This window comes from Oxyura jamaicensis, chromosome 2 (genome assembly GCF_011077185.1).
Source record: "Oxyura jamaicensis isolate SHBP4307 breed ruddy duck chromosome 2, BPBGC_Ojam_1.0, whole genome shotgun sequence".
NCBI lineage: Eukaryota > Metazoa > Chordata > Aves > Anseriformes > Anatidae > Oxyura > Oxyura jamaicensis.
Genome location: NC_048894.1, coordinates 81,581,814 through 81,602,015, shown reverse-complemented (window position 1 = coordinate 81,602,015; position 20,202 = coordinate 81,581,814). Strand labels below are relative to the sequence as shown.

General features: G+C 40.2%; 1 long non-coding RNA gene across 6 annotated transcripts in view; it reads left to right on the top strand.

The window, feature by feature from the left end:
- LOC118161880 overlaps positions 1 to 20,202 on the top strand; it is an 88,634-nt gene that overhangs the window by 19,634 nt on the left and 48,798 nt on the right. For 4 of the 6 annotated variants that reach the window (XR_004748210.1, XR_004748208.1, XR_004748205.1 and 1 more), the window contains one exon: positions 632 to 1,429. This is a non-coding gene — a long non-coding RNA (uncharacterized LOC118161880). Of the gene's footprint in view, positions 1 to 631; positions 1,430 to 18,095; positions 18,203 to 20,202 lie in introns of those variants that run through there. The other 2 variants (XR_004748206.1, XR_004748209.1) reach the window with 1 other exon arrangement.

Below are 20,202 nucleotides of genomic sequence, written 5' to 3'. Positions count from 1 at the left end.
ATTCAGACTGATGAGCTGTGTTCATTATGTTGAGCTGGAATTACATGCAGATAGATGCACATGCATGTGAAAATGCATGCTACTATGCTCTGTGTGGCTGCAAACCGGAGCAATTGTATCTTCGCTATATAAATGCATACATGCTCTATTAAGACAAAAACATAAATTGGCAGACTTGTGCTTTAGGAGGTTGTATTTTTAATATCTGTACAGAGGTTTTAATTTCAAAGAATAGAGGTGTCCACAGGTACACAACTGAAACTAAAATAGAAACCTTGCTGAAAATATGGTGCACTCTACACTGACTTTTTGCAGTGGTAGGCAAAAGATCTGGTGAAAGAGATTGTCCTTCTCATTTCAAATGACAGATTTTAGGTCTAGAAACCCTCACTTGGGAAAAGAGCATGCTGGAGCTGAAATCTTTGGCCTAGAAGTCAGGAGAGCTGTGTTCTTGTCTAGCTCAGTCACTGGACAGAACCATGCAATCTTTTTAGGGATGACTCACCCCTAACCTACTGTTCAGCTATTTTGGAACTAGAGAGTAACTTTTGGACAAAAAAGTTCTGCACACTGTGTTTGTGCAATGCTCACAGTTGGTACTGATGACTGATATATTTTCAATCTTTTACAGGATTCAGAAGATAAGGTTGGACCTTCTCATGTACACCGACATCGCACTGGTGAGGCATTTGGCTCTAGTTTTTGCTGCTATTCTTCCCCTGACAACCAACTTCTCTGAAAACATATTAACACCAGCTGGGTGCAGGAACCTCATTAACCAGTTCCCAGCCCACCTTTGCTCTCAAATCACTTCTTATGGAATATTAGGTTCTTCGTGCTTAAGCTTCCACCACAGCATCCCAGCAAATAAAGAAGCTGTTGGCATTGTCAGACTTTTGTGCTGAAAGCCAGGGGTGATTTGGAAGAAGAGAAGAAACAGTCCTCTTGTGGCAATTAGAAGCATGGGTTAACATATTCAAATAAGATGCTTAAGATGGTCATCCCCAGAACATGTGTGCATGTTATGGTACAGGTTGTAACTCTAAATTGCTGAAAGTAGCATGGAGATTTGTGTTCTGTAAAGGTGAATATCTTGGTTTTTCATTCTGGTTACATCTTCCTGATATATTCTGCTTAATTACAAATGAAGAGTTTGACATTTGAAGGCAGAATCTGTTGAAATGTGCCTGAACTGACATTGAACCCTACAGGTTGTTTCTGTGCTACATCTCTCATTTTTAATATTGGTCTCTATATAAAACATCAAAGAATTCAAGAAAATCTGTTGACACAGTAATACTCGTAAGTCACTAAATTGTTTCCTGGATTTTTTTTTTAACAAAATATGTCTCTTATGAACTAGTCCAAGTTAAAGTAAAAATATAAACTATTGAAATACGACATCAAATAAACCTGACTTGAAAATTCAGTGGCTAAATACATCTGTGCCTAATTCAACCACATGGAAATTGCTCACTTTAAAGAAGATCAAATTAGAAGAAAAATATTTTCTAACTTTAGGCTGTTAGAGGGCTGGTTTTACTCTAAGACTCCACATTCTTTGACTATGGTGGTTTTGTAGAGTTTCTTATTAGTTATGAATGCTACTCAGGAAAAGTAACTCTTTCTAAAAAAAAAAAAAAATAACATCACAATTCCTACTAGACAGAAGCAAACAGTGACTGAAGTGTGCCTACTCTGTTCTCTTAAACATAACGAATACGCTAGCTTGACAGGATAGAAATTTCTCTTCAGGTAAGTTTTAGTTTCCTTGATTTACAGCGAAATGTTAGTAAAAGGAGTTATGTGAAGAATAGCTATTGATAAATGGCAGGAAACATGTAAAAAGAGATGTATTTTTTTTCTGAAGAAAAATGTTTATATTGTTCGAAACTGATGCACATCTTCCTGTCATGAAGTCGGAACAGAAAATTTTGGAAACACATACCAAACACAGACACTTAGTTCCTCCTTGTCTGGAGTTATAATTGTCGGACATTGCAACTAAACACATGAATAATTACTAAAGTTTTTACTTCTCTTTAGTACAATTTACATTGTACAAACCACTCAAAATGCTGTACTATTCTGATAGTCCTTTAACTTGAATTTGCTTGAATGGTAAGTACTCATTTACAAAACCAGCAGTACTTTATTCAGAAGTATTCCAGCAGCTTTTCCCTAACTTTGCACTGGGGAACTATTTCGATCCTTGCTGATGTTAGACCCAGAGGACATTGACTTAGCATGTTCATTATTTAATAGCATTTAGCAGTAGATGTGTGGATGTAGATTTGTGGAATTTAATTAACCAAACTGGAATTCAGCCAAAATTCAGATCAACAGTTGCAATCTTGCAAAAAGCACAAGGGAACTTCTAATAGTTAAGTGGACTGAGCTTTCATTTTAATGTCACCTTGACAATTGTGGTGTAAGCAATCTAGTGCCTACTTTTCTAGGGAATTTATTCAGTAATATTGTGAAGGGTGGACTATACCACTTACCAAATTACTAGACATTACTTCTGGCAGCATGCTGTCTGTTTTTTGCATCTTTCATGTAGGTACTAAGTTTGACCCTAGTATTTGAAAACAGGCAAGGGTACAGCTTGGAGTAGCAGAGCTGCAGGCTGAGCATGGTGCAGTTGCATGCCCACTAGAATTTCTAATGTGCTGATTTTTTTTTTTTTTTTGCCCTCTGTTGTTTGTGTAGTTGTGTAATAGGCTTGGGAAATTAATTGAGCTCGGATCATGAATGTAAAATAAGCGCTTCATTTCTTTTTTTTTTAATATATATTTATTAGCCTATTGTAAGTGGGCAGAAATATTCATCATTAGTTAGTGTACTGAAGAGAGTGACTGCTGACAGCAGTTTTTATATGTACAAGGTGTGATTTATAGAACCAAATTCTAATCTGTTCTTTAGACTAGCCTCAGGCAGTACACTTAGTCTGCACTGAAGTGAAATATTTTGGTGTGTCCTTGTAAGTGATCTTTTAATCAGTATATGACACAGTCTATCAGAAATACTTCCTTGTTCTCTAGAAAAGGGAAAAAAAAAGATACAAAAAGTAGTAATCTTGATGTGTTTCTTGTTTGTTTGTGTAAGGTATCTTGGAATCCTAACCTTTTATCAAACGCCCACATACCCTAGTAATTCAGGAATAGCCATTAATGGAATTCTGAAGTGTCTATAATGTAAACCTATCACTTATTAATTTAAAATATTAATAATTTCATTAGCTTAGAAAACCGTTTCTAGTTCAATTATCATGTATCATGATCCTATGAGTCCACTTCTGGGTCCAAGCACAATTCTTCTAGGAATACCTAAGTTAGTATGTTTTCTTCCTTCCTGTGTAAACCAGTAAAGCTAAGTGATGCATGTGGTTTTTTGAGCATCAGGTTACGTGAGTACAAGGGGAAACTGAAGAAAGTTTTCTGTGTAACTGTTATGAAGCTGTTAAATGAAATGTGCTTTCTCTTGAGAGAATTGTCCCCTGCATTCTGTTTCCTTCTATTTCCCTTTGCTGTCAGTGCAGACATTTCATAGAACACTTGTTCCACAGAGTGCAGTCTCAGCATAGGTTAGGGGTTGTAGCAGAGTTGACAAAGGACTCTTTGTCTTGTTACAGTGAGGCAAAGGTCCTACTGCTATAAATAATGCATATTTTAATTGGAAACTGCACATAGCAATACCTGTCTCTACAGGCTTGTTGATTTCTGTGTAATCTGTTGGGGGCAGATTCTGTTTACGTACTGAACTTACAACACATTCCCCAAATTTGTGGTTGGTTGTTTCTGCTAGTACTACCTGTGCTAATGAGTTCCTATATACAAATCAAGACAAATGCCGTATCTAGCTAACCATCTGGGATTTTCTGTCACCATATATTATGAAAGTTGCCTAAAACACTTTGCTAAGGCAATTACGAGACTAGGTACCCATTTTCCTTGGTCAATAATAATAAGATCATGCATTGTATCTGTTGAAAATAAATTTAACTGTTAGTAGGGGATGAATTATACAACAGATAATAAGCATGCTCATTTCTTGCCAGATTAATCTGGGATTAATCACACTGTGCCCGATGTTAGCCACAGGTTTAGGCTTGTATGCATAACTGCTGTGGAGAAGCTCATACGTGGCAGGAACACTAATCACATCGCAGAGGATGAACACAACTTTTTCTACCATTTTAATTAAATTGATTTAAAACCACACCTTAAGGCCTGTTCTGAAGAGAACATCCTACCAGCTTCAGTGAAGATGCCTGACAGTTACCTAAGTGGTGCATAAATGTAGGAATACAGGTCTGTTTGAAGGCTATTAGATTGCTTTGGGCTAGATTGATTTTTTTTTAATTTAATTTGGATCATTTCTATGTACATGTCATTACCAATCTTCTTCTAAACTGATTTTGGTATTAAGAGGAATTTTGCAGATTTTTTTTCTTCTTAATTTCATATATATATATTTGAATAGTGAGTGAGCCCCCCTTCTCCTTCCTCAACTTGCAAAATTGTAGAAAAAAGAGGAGGCAGTTTAGGGTGGCCCATATTATCAATTCCGTGCCAATGTTATTTTATTGCTGTCTGGTTTGGGCAATCTCAATATCCTGCTGTTTTTGGACAATCCTGAGAAACATGAATTTAGAGTGTTTCTACCAAGAGTAATTTAGGATTAAAATAAGGCTTAAATTTATAGAACTCCTAAGTGACATGGATTCCTTCCAATACTAACTAACCCTGTGTCCTAGCATGGGTATGTATTGAGCTATAGGAGAGCTGGGTTATCTCAGAGTCCCATCCAGATGTTGACACTGAGGAGGGAGCCTTCAAGTTAAGGACTTCAAGTTAAGGTTCCACAACCTCTTGGGACAATCTGGAAAAATAGTTCTGTCTCATGCATCTGCTTTTTCAGATATATCTGTCTCTTTTAGGACAATCGTAAAAATAGAGAAGAAAGCTAAGTTCCTTCCCTCCCTCCCCAAGAAGATCCTTCTTGAAAACAAATTCAGGATAACCAATAAAACCAAAAATGTAGGAAGGAGAAATCTGACTCAGATGGAATTGCTTAAACCTGAAATTTCTCAGAAGACCGGTAGTTAAAGTGTTACCTCTGCTCTGCAAGGTAATGCACTGTGTTGGCACATTATTCTTTTCTTGATCATACCTAACTAGGGCTTAGTGATACATACCATGTACATTCTTGAATTGTGTTGCTTGAAATGTCTTGTGTAATTTTTCAAGTTTATTGGAAATCCAAATGGTATGTTTTTAACTTGACATTCTTTTAAAGGGTAATCTGTATGTAACAGGAAATATAAAAGGCCAACAGAAATAAATTGGCTACAAATGCAGCAGCAGTCTATGTAGAAGGTATCTCAAACATGTTCATGGATTATTTTCCCTCATGTACAGTGTATTGATTATTTTCACAAGCAGCTGTCAGTAGAGCCTTAGATACAGAAAACACGTGACAAGAGATAACATACGAAGACGAATCAACAGGCAAACCAACAGAGAAGGGGTAGGTGAAAGTTCCCAGCTGTACACTGATATTCAGCATTCTTTTGGGTCGTTTCCTTGATAGCTCCACACCCAGTGAGTAATACCCAGTGAGCAGAGACAAGCCACTAGAGCCCAGGGAAGCTCTCTTTGTGTTCCTAACCAGACATATTCAAAGGTATGCCCATAATCTGTCGCAAAAAGTGCTGACTGCACCCAACGGGTGTTAATTTGCTGTGCTCTGAATTGCACTGGCTAATAGCTGTTAGCAGGAGCCGAGGAATTTTGCCCTTTATAGGTGGGGCTCAGAGCCTTGTCGATTCAAGTCTAGCAGAACAGAGTGCATTGCTATAATTATTAGTAATTCTTATCCCTGGGGAAAGGAATCTGTAGCTCTCCTCTTTTGTGTCATGATGAATACTTTGGCTAGAATTTTATTGCTTCCTGCCAATATGTGTTGGTAAGAGGCTGGGGCTTGCTGTCCTGTCTGCATATCCCCATTGGCCCTACGTGTGAGGTTACGTGCGCTAGCAGTTGGCTGGAATGAGATTGCTCAGAGGGTTGCTACTGATTCACTTGCTTGAAACAGTGTCTCTTTGACTCTCCTCAAAAATTTAGGCGTGGGTGTGTCCAGGGTCAGTGTGACAGGATTGGAAAATGCCTGGCAATCGTAAATCGCTGTGTTATAGTTTATTGTTGCTATTCTTTGTTCGTACACAAATACAAGGAAAAAACAACCAAATAACGTAAACATTTTACACGCTCAGAAAACATCACTTCCTCAGCGTTAGTTGGTATGACTGTCTCGAGACGTTTGTTGTCTGAATTTCGGAAATGATGTCTTGATGATTGGAATGCCTTTTCTTCACATGCCAACCACTGCGTGGAGATGCAACAGCTCCATTTTCATGTGGCAGCTTTAATTTTTGTTTCCTTAACAGCAAATGAGCCATGCAGTACACCTTTCACAGGATGCAATTAATCCTGCCTTAGTCACAGCTGGAGGAACAGGCAGAAACAGGTCATTTAATACAGTCTGTCTCCTAATAAAAGAGGCAGACATGTCCTGATGAAGATTTGGGGCATTTTTCTTTCAGGTAAATACCTGCCTCTTATGGATGGACATTGCATGATGTTTCTTCTATTGTACTTTCCTTCCTGTAGATGACAGTTATAGTTAAATGTCAAGTTATTGAGATTGAAAACAGGGTTTCATGCACCATGTCTGTAGGCAATGACTTTACTCCCTACCCTCCTAAAAGGCTGCGCTCTGCCTGCCATTGAATCTTCCCAACTGATCTGGTATAGGTTTCCAGCTCTCCAGGAGCCAGGTGTGTGATCCATCTTTCTAAACTTTAGTAACCAAAGAAATCATGTGTTCCGTCTAAAATTAAGCATTTGGATTCATTCTAGGGCCACTGGAAGCAGTAGTTATTTTCTGAGTGTAATTAATCCCACTTTGATGGCAGCTTCCTAGATGTGGCCACAGCCAGGAGCATTTGAACAGCCAGGGCCTCGGCTCTCTGCAGACCTGATATTGCAAAAGGATCTGCAAAGGGATCTTTTTCCAGGTTAGATTTTCTGTCGAATGAAATGCTATCAGTAGCCAGAAATCATATTAAAAATCTTCCTTTGGGGGGGGGGATCTGTCAGCTAATTGCCATGGCATTTAAAAAAGAACAGTCCCTGCAGCCTAATGGTGAATGTGGAATGCAAATGAGTAAAAAAGCAGTGTTACCCACCACATTTTTCGCCACTAAAAATGGATTCTCTGGTGTCTAATGCTGTGGCCAGTTCCTCTGTGGGGCAAATGTGATCCTCTCGCTTTTGTCTATTTTCACAAATTATTTAGCAATTCAGTATTTTAGAGCCCCCTTACCTTTCTGTTGAAGTTATTTAAAATTGGCCACTGGCCTCCGGAATTACTTAGTAAGAGGCAGTGGACAGACCCACGTCTGTGTGGAGCACAAAGTTGTGTTTTATTTTCATAGGAAACTTGGCAGAACTGTAGAGCAGGGGGGTTGGTGGTGTGCTAGGGTATTGAGAATTGACTGATTTCAAAGGGTGGTTGGCCCCAAAAAGCACAGAAGGGGGCCTGTGTCAGATCTCCTACCTTGCCTGTTCTCTGTAGTCCCTTCCACAGAACTTCTCTGTGCCCACTTGGGTTGGACAAGGGAGGGCTTGTGTTTTAAGAAAAGGTTATAGCATCTAAACCAAAAAAAAAAGGAATCTGCTGTTTCTGTTCATAATCAGTCTTAGTGATGCGTTATAGTTAAAATGTTGCCTATTTTATTTCTGAATTTACATAGCTATTTTTAGCTTTAATTTCTTACTATTGATTCTTGCAGCACATTTCTGCTAGGTTAGACAGCCCTCTGGGACCAGCTATTTTTCACCACGAAGGTGTGTTTGCACACTGTAATCAGATCATTCTTTATTTCCTTTTTGATAAGTCAAGTGCTCTAAGCCCCAGTGGAAGTGCGTTTTCTCTAGCCTTCCTATTACTCTGGCTCTTCTTTTCATTTTGTAATTGCAATCAGTGTGGTCAAAAAACAGTTCATAAATTACTTGTCAGTCGGTCTATAGCATGTTTCCCGTCTGGCACAGAACCTGCAGAAAGAGGGCGATATCCCGTTTCCTCTCTGCTTCGCACAGTAAAAACATATGATAATCTAAGAACGGCAACACCAAAAGTGTGTTTTTTTTCTTCCTCCAATGTGACTGTGAAGATGCTAGTACAGTACAAGCTGTAAAACAGCTGATTTATGGAATTGCTTTTTAAAATCTTAAGTTTTCCTTTTACAACTCTTGCATTCACCAGCAAGCATTTGTCGAATCATGCTGTTCCTTGGAGATCCTCAAACACCCTACTCGAAGTCAAGCAGTATGTGCATTCATTAAGATGTCAGCCTATCACAACACATTTCCTTTTTTCTCACTACGAAGATGAATTTAAATTCATTACTGCCAACTGTTTTTTTCTACAGTGTATTTTTTCTCATGTCATTAGTAATTCTGATGGATTCAAGTCATTGCCCTGCATAAAAAAGAAACAGGACTCTTCCATGATGTTAAATTTTCTGGCAAACTTACCACCACAAGAGATTGGAAACCATCAGCAGAGCATTTGTTTGACCAAATTTTGCTCTCTTACAGTGCCCTCTGAAGTAATAAAACTTTGGTAAAAAAAATACAGTAATAAACACATGTGGTTAAGCTTATATTTTTTGTCAGTTTTATCCAGAGTGGTCATTTTATTATGCTTCTCTTGTGTAAAGAGTTACACCAGTTTTGTTTGCTTTTCCCTTTCTGGCTCATGAGAGTGTCATCTCATTCACTTTACCCTCTTGCTCGCAACGCAGCAACTGTTCCACAGAGACACAGTGATAGGCTCAATCCTTGATCTCTGAGGTTGATCAATAGATTTAAGTTAACCATTTCACTTTATGGCTAAACATTAATTATACAAAGTGTACTAAGGTGTTCTGTTTTTTTTTTGTTTTTTTTTTGGAACATTTTACCCCTATGCCTGGAATGATGAGTACTGGCAAGTCATTTTTTTCCTGAGCTTCCTAGTTTGCAACTGTGCTTGTAGCTGGGAGATGAGTTGCATGGGTTTGAAAAGATGCTACTGGAAAAAAGGATGGGTTGAAACCCGTATTCTATTGTTGTTACTAAGCAGCCAGGCTAGAGCGAAATGGCAGTGGTTCAAGTACATGCTAGACAGACCATATGCTCCTTAGAGTGAAGTGAAGTGGTGTTGTATATCTGTATTGCTAAGCATAAGGACAACAACTCCAGCTTCCAGAACTGCTGGCAGGAGTCCTACATGGAAGGATGTATTCTTCCTCTATCCTTTAAAAGTCATTTAGAAGTGAAGCCAATGTCTATTCCTGCCCACCACATGCTAGAGCAAGATGTAGCTAGGCAAACACGGCTGATGTAAAGGAATAGACATCATTATTATGCTTTAACTATACATGCAATTAAGTTCTAGAATCGTCATCTAAAATCATCACAAAACCATCGCTTTTGAAATACAGGGCTGCAAAGGATCTCTTGTATCAATGTGTCTCATCCCCATTCTCACAAGAATTAAATAATTTTCTACTATTTAATTCAATTCCATTCTGAGAGTTTGTCATTTTTGTGCCTTACTGGAAAGCTGTGTCAGGGCTTTCATTCTCTTCTACCCCAAAGTATTTTCGAATGTCCATCTGTCCCCATGCCCTGCTACTAACCACAAAGCTTTCCCCCAACCCCATTTTACTTAGGTAGCAAGGCCTGGAGGCAAGTGCTATTATTCGTCTGCTGTCCAGCTGGTAAAAGATAAGTGAAGAAGAAATGTTAGAGACTCCCCACTGAGGACATATTCTGCCAGCCTCCATGCTTTTGTGACACTCCTGCCTGAGTAGAAGCACAGGGACCAGTCTCAAGACAGTTACTTGTAGTTGTAGCCCTATGTAAGTTTAAATGTCAGCAGGTATCAACTAATTTGTCACTTTTCTAAAACTATAAAATCTGTGCTAGAACATCGCTGGTAGTGGTGGGTTAGAGGCACAGCATCAGAAATATAAATATAACTATTAAGTCAACTTTTTGAGTCTAACATAATTTCTTGAGAATATTCTGGCTGTGTCATCTGTTTCCCAAATATTCCCACGTGTAGTGCAGTCTGCATGTGTTCCTGGACATTGAAAACTTGCTCTCTATTAATCTTACCCATTTTACAAACCCCACTGTCTTTTTGTGTTGTGCTCCAAATAAATCAGAACAGGGATGAAAACGGATAAAGCTTATGGAGGGCAGAGAAAAGCTGAATGCTCAGCTCTTTCCAACACAACCCTGGAGAGCTCTGCTGTGACTCAGACAGGGGTGAGACAATGACATTACAGACAAATACTGAAGCAAATTGCTCTGACTGTGAGAGAAGTGCAGCTCTTTATCGGTGACACCCTCAGGATCTTTCTTTGCTCTTTTCAGGACATGGTGTTTTTCGCTCTAGTGCTGCACTTTCCATACTGGGTAGTGAAATGAAATGCAGGTGCACTTCAGAGAGAAGGTAAATCACACAGGTTCTCTTGGGCCTTGGCTTCTGACTTACACGCTCCTGGGCTTGTTATGATGTCATTTGCTAAAAAGCAAAAGGGAGTAAGCCATTAGCAGTAAGTCATTTCATTCTTCTTGTTGCTTCTCATGAAATGCTCTCACACTGTTAGAACTCTGGCTGCATCAAACCTGCCCAAAATTGTGTGTTGTGCTGGCTGCCATCCAGGAAGAGGGAGAACAATTTAAACACATCTCCACGCAGTGACGCCTGAAAAAAACTGGGAGCTGCTAAGTGAGTCTGTGAAGTGTGAGGGGCATGTGGCTTAGTGGTTTCCTCTGTGCTGACAACAGAAGAGGGAGACCAGTTTCATCACAGCACTGTGTGTATGCGGCAGAAGTAGCAGGGACCTCACAGAATGGAAAGAAGCTAATACATACTCTGAACTTTGTCACTGCTGTGTCTTCCAAGCTAGCATGACAAATGCGGTGCTGCCAGAAGACTGTGAGAGATGGCGTTGTGTTTTGCTTTTTGATTTGCACTCTGTACATCAGCATGGATTTTTGAGGTCAGGTTTCCAGCTGGTACAAATCATGACAGTGAAAGAAATGTTGATGCAAATTTCCCTCATAATCTTTAAGTCATTTTTCTAGATCATATGGCAACTGCAAAGTAATTTGTCTTCATCAACATGAGGCAAAATCCCTAGATGCTTGGATAGTTTAAGTAGAAAAAATATATATCTTCAGGTGGAGATGTTCTAGCTGTATCCACCCAGCCCAATCACCTCAGAAGGAAAGTTGCTGAGAATTCAGCATCACTAGCACCAAACACTGCGGCAGCATCAAATTTAGAGCCAAGTTGTCTTCTCCTCTTGCACTGGTGTAAATTTGTGTCATATCAGAAGAAATGAGTGGGCTCGTGCTGATTCTGCACTGGTAAAAGCAAAGAGGGTGATGGTCTCGAGTGGAGTGTCTTCTACAGAATCTGAAATTCCCTTTCTAGTGGGGGATGATGTCAGGTTAGCACGGTAGTTCATAGATCTCCTTCCATGCTGTAAATATAGCTGTGCTGTTTGACACGAATAGAATCCCTCTGGAGAACCACACCGTGTGTAGATCTGTGGCCAGACCCGTGCTGCAGATTTCTGTTGGCACAGCAAGTATCAGCCAGGGATGTGAAAAACTGTGATCTTTGGCCAGTGGAGCTGGGCCAGGAAAATCTCCTAGTACTAGTTCAGTTACACCAGTGTAACTATTACGTAGTTATAGGGTGACTTTCAGGAGGGTTGGCAGAGTCTGTGGTCCTGCTTTTCAAAGTTACATCCGTGCTGGGGATGCACTGATGGCTGCCTATGGCTGAAGCAGTTACTCCAGCAACAGGTCCTATTGATATAGATCAGATACGTGTCCTTTGAGGCCTGCCTTTTTTTATCACGGCAGTGAATAATTAGTAGGCTTTAGACAAATGTGGAATCTGAGCTTTTCAGCAAACTGTGGCAGACAGGTTAAAGGTGCCAGAAACAGCCTGTGCATCGTGGCACTTGTGAAGCAGTAATTGCAGTCTCCCCTTGCAAACACAACATGGAAGAAAAATGCATTTCAAAAAGCATTTGTTTTGCTCATTAAACCATTTTTTTTCTTGCTCTTTTTGCCAGGAGTTACCAAAATACATGATGTATGTAATTCCAAGGGAAGCAGAAATATTTTGCAGGGTTTTAAAAGCATGATGTAGTATTTGGGTTTGAATAATGTTATGAAATAAAAGGAAAAGCAATACTGCTTATCATCTGGGTATAGATGATTATCCTGCAGTCTAAATCCCAGTGTTTTTGGAGCCCATCCATGGACCTAGTCCCAGAACCACATCTCTCCCTGGGAACAGCAGGTGCTCCACATCTCACAGAGCTCTTTTCTCCCTCACTTTCCTTACTGATGAAGTTTTTCCTCTGGTCAGAAAAAAAAAAAAAAAAAAAGGGGGAAGCATTTGCCTGTTTAAAAATAAAAGAGGATTCCAGAAATTAGGAATAAATGGAGTTAGTAATAATATTACATAATCAAGCTGCTCTCAGAGGGAAAAAAAAGGGAAGAAAAGCCATTTTTCTTCTAGCTGTTGATTTTATTTTTGCAGTATGATTTGCAGTAATGCTTCCAGCACAGAAATTCTTAGAGAGCTTAAACTTCTCTGCTCTGTAATTTGTTGTAGTTTTGGACAATTTAGTCACTGATGGCAAAATGGGGAGACTGGGACAGATTTGTTCTAGCGTGTACACTAGGACTTGCATTAATCTCTGGTTTATGTGCCTGGAAGGATTCACATCCCTCCCCTCCAAGCATGGCCTACATGTGTCTGGGATTTGTTGCCTTCCAGTCAGTGCAGCATAAATCCGTATTAGATAGCTCGTAATGATTCCTACTGTTGAGCTTGGGCATACACTTGATGACTGTAGCCATTTACTAGTAGAATTTGAAACAGGTTTCTACTGAAACATGATGAGGAAAGCAGCCTTTGGATTTTTAACATCTTGTTGAGTAAGCTAGTTTTATTAATTCCACCCCTTCACATTGACTTAAGGCATCTCCCTGAACATGTAGCCAGACTGAGATATTGTAGAGAAAAATATCAGAAGAGTGGGAGAGCCAAAACGCAAGAGAAAGAAGTTTCAGTGTGTGTGATTTGAAATGGGCTGAGAACTAGTGAAACAAAGTACCACCAGGAAAATTGCCGCAGTCAGCGCTGCTGGGAGGAGCTGCGGTGGGAGCAGTGCTGGTTCTGACAGACAACTGCAGAAACCTTGAGGCTCTGTTTCTCTGCAACACATCTGGGACACTTAAACCCATTTTTAATGACATGAATGCAAAAGGATGGAAAATGAGGCTCACTAGTCTGTTTTAGTGTACGGTAAATGGTTGCAGGGCCTGATCCAGTGATGGGGAGAGTATTTTCCAATATCATCCAGTAAAAGCAGACAAGAAAAGCAAACTTTTTCCAGGCAAACTCCCACAGCTCAGGCACTACATGTCCAAATACTTTGTAGGAAAGAGTGCCAGCTAAGATTTAAGGTAATCACTAGTATGATTATGAGCTTCTCTCGCTGATCAGAACTGTTAACTATGTGTAAAAATAATTTTGTCCAGAACTGCCACCATGCATCTCTTAAGGAGATAACCTTTGGGGGGGTACATTCTGGTTTTGCCCTTCAAGCTTTCTGTTTTCTGCTATAGTGTCTCTTGTGGGAGCAAAGAGACAGTGCTTTTGAAAAGTTTGTTGTGGAGAATTCACTACAGTTTGGCATCTGCTGTGTCACCGATCAGGTTAGTGTCACTGAACTGTTCTGCAGTCTTACCACGGGATGAACGAGCAGACCTCCAGAGAACGAGGAAGCTCTTTACACTTTAAAAATACAAATTCTGACTATGTTAGATGGGCTTTGTAGAAAATGTTACAATTCCACACACTTAGTGTGGAAAGGGCTTTGGTATTTGAAAACTTCACACTTTGACCTGAATATTACCATTGGATCAATGTGCTTGTCGTGCTGCCTTTAGTAAACCCTGGAGAAATGAATGTAATTTTGAAAGTATTTTGTGATATGGCCTGCATCACAATTATGGCTTTAGCTCACAGTTTACTCACGAGCAACTGAAAGTGTTTAAATGTACAAGCCTCAGTTTTCATCTCTCCTGGCACGAAAAACCAGCCAACCAGCTCCTTACCCCCAGAGACCAAGAGCTTGGGAACTTAACTCTCCAAAAGAGAAGGGGGCTTTTGATATTCTGGTGAGTTTTCTTAATTCAAGTAACTTATGCAAGTTGCAGGACTCTTTCTTTACTGTTGATACCTCTAAAATCTGATGTCCAGATGGCAGCCTGGTAAGTCCTCTTCACCAGACTTGCTCTCTCCCTTGTTATTTATGGAGGGACTTACAAATGGGTTCCTTCTGAAAATGTACAGTACAGAACAGGAGTAACTAGCTGCCTAGAACAGAAAGGGGAGTTCTATGTGAAGATGATAAATTTTGCTTTATCAAGTGAGAGAAAATACAAGACCTAAAACTAGTGGCCAGAAGTGCTTTTTAAAAAGAACTGGCAAAGCTTATGCTGATCTGACATGATGAAAAAACAGCTGAAACACCTGAACATGATGAAAAAATGCCTTTCCAATTCCAGCTCACCTGGAATTGGAGAGTAGCCCTAAAGAAATTTGAGGGGGGTCACTCCAGTTTACTGGCTTTCAAAGTACAAAATCTGCCAAGATGTTTGAGCTATTCTTGCAGCATTTGGAAGTACGTATTTTCTTAAGAAGCGTAACATAGTCTTGAACTACTTTGGTTGGAGGAACTCTGTCATTCTCATTAGTCTGAGAAATGGATAATGCAAGCTGGAGGTAGATACAATGCAGCCAGCTCTTGAACAGCCCCTGATAGCTCATTCATAACATTTGGTAGCCTTGTTATAATTGCTCTTCTGGGTTTCTTCTTGGAGGACTGGTGCAACATAACCCTCCTAATCTGCCACAGTAGTTTGAGAGTATCTGCTGTGGCTGTGCAGGCTGAGCAGAAGAGGTATTTTGGAGGTTCTTGTTAGCTTTTGTAAGTTCTCATTAGCACAACTTAATTCCTTTGTGTTTAAGGTCACTCTAACTGCCCTACTTCCAACCTTTGCCCCCAAAGCCAGTGAAGTAAGATGCCAGGCTTCAACTCCATTGGATCATAGCAGCAAGACATGCTACATCACAGCAGACCAAGTTGCATGGCACATGTTTGCGAGGCATTTGCTCAGGTGCTGATGCCCTGGGATAAGTATGATGATGGACAGAAATCCAGGGTAGGTGCAGCTTTGAGATCTTGCTGACCTGCATCTGTTGTTATGTGAGCAGGGTAATGTTCTACCAAGACAAAACAGAGCAGGAGAAGACTTTGCAGTGTAGGGCTACAGCAGTCTTAACTGTCATTGATTTTCCCAATGCTCACTTTTTGTTAACTAGCCTGTTCTCCTGTTTTCCTGTTTTTATTTGTTTGTTTGTTGTTTGTTTTGTTTTGTTTTGTTTTTCAAGATATGTTAAGTAGCATGCTGCAACTGAGTTACTTCCTGACCTGAAATGCAGTATGAATTAACACCTTGGCCCAGTGGGATTTAAAGTAGTTCTGATTCAAGCTCAGGTTTCCTGATCCATAGCTTTTGGGAGTGAAACACACTTGCCTCTCTACAGACAGCAAAGGCTGGAGGGACCCAAAGAAATTAGGAGCTGTTGTAATTTTGCTCATGTATCCTCTCAGCTCAGTTTATCTGCCCATGTTGAGGTTGTTAGTACAGTTGCAAGGAGATGCAATGTAAGGATAGTTGTGAGTATTCGGGGTTTCATTTCCACTCTGTCCTTCTTTGGTTATTTATGCTGATCTTGTACAAATCTTACTGGAAAAGCACCAATTCCAAAGTAAACATCGAGCAGCTGCTAAATGAGGTTCATGCATAAATACACCATCAGCGGTAGCAGAATGGTGAAGGTGCCTCTGCTGACAGACCATTTACCTCTTTGAAAGGGCCTGTGTCCCTTCAGTCTGGGACCCCACTGCAGGTAAGATGTTTGCTAAAAAGAAAGATGGTTGACAACTGACAGTGATCGAAACGGAGCCATACAGTATTAAATCCCAACCTCTGAAGTGACAAGCATCTCAAAATGTGCGAGTCTTCTGCTTCACTCTTCTTGCCTTGCAGCCGTATGCCCAATACATAATGCTGCAGAGCAGAGTGCTAGAACTATGCAAAAAGATGAAATTCTTCAATACCCTTAACACTATGCAGTGTCTATTAAATGACATTTTCTCTGGGTTTAGTGTAGATTTTCTGCAATATTTTTGTTCCTTGCTATTTCTTATTTATGTAGAAATATGCAATGGGGAGAGAATGCAGAGTTTCCATTTGAAAACTAGGCATGGTAAAAGTGTTATTTGATGAAATATGGGAAAAGAGTATTCTGTTCTGGGCCAGTTTGTTTTGGCATCTGAGATGATGCAAGTCCTTAGCTGGTTGCTAAGTATCATTTAATGCTCTTCAGATATTCTGATCCAGCATTTCCTTCTCTGGCTCATAATTGTCCCGGTTGTTCTGGTACATCAACAGGTTTTCTTCTTTCTCCCTGGAAGTTTAGCAGTTTTTCAAGGAGAAAGAAAAAAAATGCTTGATTTTCATCTCCTGAAGAAAAAAAGCTTTGCAGGTTTTTTTATACTGATATTTGGCCTCAGCAAGAGACTATGGAAATGTGTTTGACAGAAACCAATGCTCTGAGTAAAGAAAGCATTCTGAAGTGCCACCTGTATTGTTAGCTTCTGATTGTAACTGGATTAGCAGCTCATTGGCATAAGCCTGAAATTAAGCATAGGCTTGATTTTCTTCCTGAAAGCTATCTCTAGGTAACTGATACGTCTTTGGGGGTGGGAAGAAACAAGTTTTCAGAAGATGGAATGAACGGTCTCTTAAAAATCTGTTTCTTTGTGCATATACTATTATTGGTCATAGAATAAACCAAGTTGTCTCTGTGTTTCAGTAGCTTTGCCTATGCACGCGTACATGAATTGTATGGCAATGCCCGTTGAATAGGCAGTCTCTCAGTACTCCATTGTGTTTGCACATGCATGCATAAGAATGTTGCATTTTTATATATAAAGGCCCTTGTTACATGATCTGTGATATGTTTCTGGAAGAAAGCAAGGTTCCTGGAGAGTCCTGTCTCATGTTGCCAAAGACCCTGTCTCACTGTTTATCTGCTTTGGGCAAAGGTGTTTGGCTTTCCAGACCCAATACTCTCACTTCACATGATTAGATTTCTGCATTAAAAACAACCTGCCCTCCTTCCTGGAGTTTCCTTCATTAAAAAAAAAAAAAAAAAAAGTCACGTCACTGGAAGGACAGTAAGGTTGCAGAGTTCTTAAATGGCTAGAAATGCTTCAAAGCATGTCACCCCTGTAAGTTTAATTCTGCTCCCTTTGAGGTTTTGCAAATCAGTCTTTTCCAATTGAAGCAATCATTTTAATTCTACAGAAAGAGTTGTTCTGACTGGACAAAATGATGCAGAACTGTGGAGCAAACAGTGAGAAAGAATTTGTAAGAGACTGTTCCCTTCAAGCATCCAGTCACAGCCAGAACCACAAAGATAACAGTTTGTCTTGCAGTGTTACTGCATTTCCAGACACCATCTTTTCTGTAGAGAGAACAAGACCAGGTTCATATGGATTAAACAGCACATCATCAAATGATTAAGTAGTCTATCTGAGTGTATAATGCACAGGAAACAGGATTAAAAATCCTGTTGGGACTCTTAATGTGGATTTCTGTGTAGGAAAACAGACAGGTGGTACTTAAGAGCGCGAATTAAAAACTACATAATGCTTGCACGTATATACACAAACTGTGTAGTGAAGAAGATAAATAATGGAGATATCCAGCTGTGTAAGATGCTGCTGAATAAAAAGTGTACAGCTTTTGCCATGAAGTAAATGCTTTGGCTGTGAACTAAATGATAGTTCCCTCCTATTCTAGAATTGAGATGGCTGGGGAGAGGTGGTGACCGTCCTGTTGGTGTGTTAGTCTGAGAATTGGTGGAGAGTCTACACCGTGGAGAATTACATCAGTGTTGCCTCATCCAGGTCAGATATTATTCAAATTCCAGTTTAAATGCTAGTCACAACAGAGGAAAGTGTTTTACAGAACTGCTCAACCTGGGTCTCTTCCTTGACATCCTTGCTGACTGGCTATGACATTCACTCTCCTGGCATCCCTCAGTGTCCCCCTTGCAGACATACGGGGTGTTTCTGTTTCTCCCCCAGGGGCTGGTTGTGCTGGCTCCACTGTAGGAGCAGGTGCTGATGCCTTCTGAAGTCTGTGGGCATCTGCTTATTTAAGCAAATGATTATCAAAGCAAACCCTCATCTCAGCCAGTTGCAGTGCTTCCTGTAGCCAGTGGGGAAGCATTAATTTCTGCTCTGGCAGTTTTGGGGTACCATCTGCCCAGCCAGGCTGTCAGAAAGTGCAGCTCAGTAACCTAGCTGGTAGTGTTTGGGGATATAGTATGGCTAAACACGGGGCTTGCTTCTCCACCCTCAGCTACTGCTCCAAAGCTGCCTTTCAGGAGGCTCTTGGCAGACATGGAAAATCTTGGAAGCCAAAGTAATACAGCAGAGAGTGGTGAATCTCCACATTTCCTCTGATCAGCCCCACTGTTCTTACAGAAACCCTGCTTGGGGAGGGAAGCGGGCCTTTGGTGGGAACAGCCAAGCAGAGCCCCAGGAAGTGCCACAGGCAGATACATAAGCCAACAGGTAATGTCTGACTGACCAGACCCGAATGGATGATCAAAAAGTGGAAGCCGCCATGGCCATTCATCGGTTTTCTCTGTTAGAAACAGAATCCTTGAAACCATTTGAGTTTGAAGTGCAAAGAAAATTAGACTTTATAAGCCTAGAGAGAGTGGTGGGAAAAAAATAATAAAAAGATCCGCAGTTTTGATTATTCCTCTACTTAGAGATTCACATTTCTGTGTTATGCATTATTCATGGCATCAGTGTATGGTACTGCTGACATTTGTCATTGCTGGTTTCATTCTATGCAAATCTGCAAACCACTTTTGTAGACACTACATGAGACTCTTTTTCATTACATGAAAGAGTGAATGTGTAATTAACAGTGTACCAGCGAAACCAGCACTTACTTGGCCTATCAGAACAGGAGTCTGTTCTTTAATAGCATTTCCAGTTCATCACACATACCGTATCTCCTTGGGATATGAGTAATAACCTTGCCTTTCTTGAGTCAGATTCAAATGGCTTTTTTTTTTTTTTTTTTCTTTTATTGTTGTGAAAGGAGTCTGAACGCTGTAGTACATGGTAATTTAAGCTACCCCTGTTCAGATGTTGCTGGCCTCCACTGGTACATAAACCTCCATAGCATCGGGCTTTCATTAGCCCTAAGTATGAAAATGAAGTTCTGAACGTGGTTATCCTGATACATCTCTGGAATGCATCCACCGAGAGCCACAGCCTGACACCAGATGTTGTGTTGTACCTGGGGTGCTGGAGGCAGCGTGCCATGGGAAGGGAGTCAAAGGCAACTGGTACCCTGCAAATAAGGCCCCTAGATTTATGTGTAAATAAGAGAGGATTTTGGCTGCGGAGTAACAAATGATACTCAGGGGAGGATGCTTTCATTGCATTCATTTTAAGAAAAATCTGCTATTGGCCCAGGAACAATTTAACTCTTATTATGCTCATTCCTATGTGGCTCACTGAAACGCTCCCTGCTTGAATATTATTTAGAGGCTTATTACCCCCCATATAAAACTCTTCATTTGTTTAAAGTTTCTTAGGTTAAACCCTCAAGTACTAAATAAATCACTATAGCAAATACTTCCTATATTTCAGAGTTCACTGACCTTTCAAGCAAACAAAAAGATATTGTCCTTATCCCCTTCTCCTTTTCTGTTAGGTCTGTGTTCCCCCTTCCAACACAGGGCTCAGGTAAACGGTTTCTGTTTGTAGCTCTTTGCAGGAACAGTGAGGGAATAAAGGAAAACTGGTTTATACACATTGTCTTTGCTTCACTGTGGAAGGAAAAACACCACAGTGTCATGTGTGAGAATCCCTTTGGAGCT